The sequence below is a fragment of the Caretta caretta genome, chromosome 1, assembly GCF_965140235.1.
Source record: "Caretta caretta isolate rCarCar2 chromosome 1, rCarCar1.hap1, whole genome shotgun sequence".
Lineage (NCBI taxonomy): Eukaryota > Metazoa > Chordata > Testudines > Cheloniidae > Caretta > Caretta caretta.
Window position 1 is genome coordinate 61402675 of NC_134206.1, and position 4300 is coordinate 61406974.

Consider the following 4300-nt stretch of genomic DNA (forward strand, 5'->3'; position numbering starts at 1 on the left):
TCCTTAGCTTGGGTCTGATTGAAAATGACACATCCAGCACTGGTTTCTCCCCATGGGGGACAGAAAGCTGTAAACATTACAAAGGCACCAGTTCAACTTGCCCTCCTAACACCAGCATACAGTGCAGTGTTTCACCTTTTTCAGCTACTGCTCTGTATCAGACTTTCCCAATGCTCTGTGGCCCTGGCCTGAGCTTCCCAAACAGCAGAAAGTGCTTAATGCCCAGCAAATCCTATATCACACATCTGCTTGTTAGTCTCCACTTCTGGGAAACAGCTGAATGCTTACGCTGCAGAGGAGACTTGACTGTCTCTGGAGTCACAAATTCTGCAGCTGCTCTGTGTAGACTCAGGATTGCAGCACTAGCTGCCCGAAGCATTGACAGAAAAGTTGATATTTATGTTATTACAAAACTAAAAAAACAGACCAAAATAGCAAAGGTTTAAATATATTGAACATCTTGGATTGGGTCCTTCTTTCTTACCTTTCATACATCGCTTGACTTCTTAGGCCCTGACCCGTACACACATGCCTATTAACTTTACCTAGGTGAGGAGTCCCTTTGATGTCTGCATTTGTTTGGCTCCTAGCACAACAGGACCCTGCTTCTCACCACACACTTTTAGCACAACTAAATAGAAACAGTAAACAATAATACTTTCCCCCTCTGGCCCATGTGGTGTCAGGGAAGTGTCACTTGCCATGTTGGCATTTCAAGTTCAAGTCGAAACAGATTTCAGAAGATACTTAATGACAATAGTTAGTACTTACTTAGGACTTTCATACACTGATCTCAGAACATTTCCCAGGTGGATAGATGCAACTGCAGAGGGCGTAACTGTTGCACAGAGAGGGTAGCGCAGTGCGTTGGTGGCGGAGATGGAAGTAGTATCCAGCTCTTCTAACAGAACTTGCTCTGTTATCCTAGCCACTGGACTGCACTGTTTGTCCATATTTGCTGTCACTGAGCAAAGTTACCCTCATGCATACTGACTGCTGGGAGAAAAGGCAAACCTTGCTGCTGATTTTTTTTTCAGGTGTTTAATTAGCTTGTTTTGTTCAACATTTGGCTGTTTTTTCTGTTCAGTTTCATGCAGCTTTACTGCTGCCAGCTTTGTTAAGTGTTCCCATCTAACTGCTACCATCAGCTCTTACTATTACAGTTGTCTGCTTATTTTGCCCACCACAAAGATGGCTCCCATTAATTTCATATTGTCTTCTTTTGCCCTTAAAGAAAAATACTTGGCAGCGTATTTCAAGTGCAGGAGCTGCAGAAACTGAGTATGCCATTCTACTTTTGCTCAATAAGTATAAGAAAATTAATTCTCGTGTGTGGGTGTATTTGTTTTTTGCTGACTGGGGCACCTTGTTCTCTCTGTGGCTGTGCTGTCTTACTGCACAGTCATGGTGTCTCTCAACAGCATTTCTTCCATTTCCATTTGGTTTTGGCTTTGTTTTATTTTCTCTCAGGGGTTTCTTTCATCCCCACATCAGTTGTGCTGTCTGATAGCAATTACCCCTACCTGTACCCATCCAACCGGAGCTAGTCCAACATCACTTTGCTAATGAAGTTCCAGCAGTTTGCTTTGTTCACATGGGCTGTAGCAATGTTGATTCTATCGTCTGTGTTGGCATTTTCAGCCTACATCTGTATTGTGGTTTAGCCAAATGGCAATAAGTTCTGGAGACACTTAGGTATGAGTAAGAGTCAAAGCTGACGTGTTATGTTTAATACGGCTGATTCTAAGTGGAACTGATGTTTCCCATTAACCAGACCTTTTACTCAAGCTGTCTTCTAGTTGAGCTTGTAAACACAAGACCTGATTCTCTGCTCAGTTACAGCAATTTTAAACTGCTGTAGCTCCATTGACAAATAGAGTCAATTCTGATTTCTACTGGTGTGAGAGGAGAATCACGCCTATACTGACCTTTACACAGTACATCTTTCATTCAAAGAATAGTGTAACTTTTCTTAATAAACCAAGAGGCTTTAAGAAATCACCAGCCACTGTGGGAATGGAGATGGTGGTCTTGCATTTTCTTCGTATTACTGCAGTGAGTAAAAAGTATTATATTAATCTATGAAATCATTATCCAGCTATTTCTGGTCTGTTGATGGACAGGTCTGACACAGAGTGAACCAGGTCAGGTGAGAGGAACAAAATATGAAACAAAATTAGGAATCATTCCTCTCTCATAATTATTGGGTTGGTGGTATAAGGTCACACCTGATCAGCCAACTCTAGGAATTAGCAAATGCCTTATTACATATTGTATGGTGCATTATGCACTGAGATAATTGTATTAGCTAAGGTACTTATAGGGCCTTCATTACAGTAGAATATGAGCACATCACAATCTGTAGTAGATTTATCCTTACAACATCCTTGTGATACAGAGAAGTAGTATTATCCCCATTTTACAGATGAAGAACTGAGGCCCAGAGAGACTAAAGGTATGTCTTCGCTGCAGAGTTAACTTGGTTAATTGGAGCCCAGGTTAGCCTAGCCTAGCAGATATGTGAGCAGCCATAATGCAAACCCATACTCAAGTTACTGTGTTCTCACTGATGCTATACTGGTGCTGTGTTGCTAGGACTGCTGGGGTCATATCTCATGGTTCTTTGTCCTGCAGTAAGATGAGCTGCTTAATGATTCTTTCCCAGTGAATTGTGGGAGAATTTGTGTGTCCTTCTGGGCACACAGTGGGAATCATGGGGTATTGGAGGATTATTAACACTCAAGTGGTTTAGCCTGTGTCCTGACTGTAAATAGAGTAAGTTACCAGCTGGGATAAAAGCAGAACCTAGAGTCTTACCCACACACCAAGGACAGGCCAGCTAGCCCAGACTGAAAGCACCAATTAATTCAGGTAAGAGGATTTTGCGTGGATGGGAGTCCCTGTTAACTATGCAGTGTGACTTGCCCAAGATCATACAGGAAGTCTGTGGCAGATTCTCCCCTTCAGCTTCAAATCAGTCCCCCTGAAAATAGATTTACACATGCGTTTGCTCCTATTCTATTTACACTTGCTTCTATTTCTCTTTGACAAATTGTTCCATGTTTCTCCCACCTATTGCTTCTTAAAAATAAAAGAAGGAAGATTACACACTGCTCATCTTCCTATCTGTCCCTTGGCCCCTCTGCTTTCACAGTCTTTGAATAATGGCATTGGGATTGATTATGATCTCATTTACACCAATGTAAATCAATTGCCATTGGGGTTATATTGGTGGAAAACCAATTACAGATCAGGAACTAAGTCCACTGAATTCAGTTAATCTTTCACCATTGTACTTATGCTACTCTTCATCATTTCAAACTCTGCAGTGTTCTGCCTATTGCTTACATGCTACCAGATGGGGTCAATAGAGAAACCTAAGAAAGGTGGATAATATGTTGATCCAATCTGCATGCCAGGGCCAAATGCTGCTCCATTATCCTATGAAATCCTACTGATGTTAATGTGTTGAATCTTCATTAGCCCATTCATTATGTATAACCACGTAATCACTTCCTCGTTTAATATCTTGTACAGTTGGCAACCTTCCTGAATTTTTTTTTTTTACTTCTGTAAAACAACTGTTGACCTAAATTCCCTCTAAGTTGCGCAGCCGTGTGACCCTGCAGCAGGCTATCAAGGGCCATGCAGCTATGCAGTCACAGGGGCCTGGACTGAAAAGGAGAGAGGTAGGGGGTGTGCAGGGCTGCAGCAGGGAGAGTGCCTCTCCCCTGGCCGCAGCCCTGGAGCTGCTGTGGCTGGGGAGGGGTGCCTGTCCCCCGGTCACGGAGCTGCCACGGCTCGGGGAGAGGTGCCTCTCCCCTGGCCTCAGGCTGCTGCAGCGAGAGAGGGCTGGGGGGAGTCCTCTTTCAGCAGGGCAGCCTATACCCCAAACCCCTCATCCCCGGCCCCACCCCAGAGCCTGCACCCCCAGCCGGAGCTCTCACACCCCCCCTCAGCACCCCAATCCTCTGCCCCAGCCCTGAGCCCCCTTTCATACTCGGAACCCCTTGGCCCCTCCTCCCCCACATGTGACCTCCATATTGGTGCACATAACAAAATTCATTCAGCACATGGATGTAAAAAATTAGAGGGAACATTGCTGGTGACTTGATGCAAATTCCTCCACACTCAGTTTCCTGGCCAGCTTTTCATGCTGTAGTGAGTCAACAGAAGGGATGAGTGACCCTCAGGAAGCTGAGGGTTTACAGACTGTAAAAAATGCCTCACTCCAACAACTGACTGCACATGGCCAGATCATTTGTATGGTACCTCACTGATTTCACCTGGCTCTACTTGG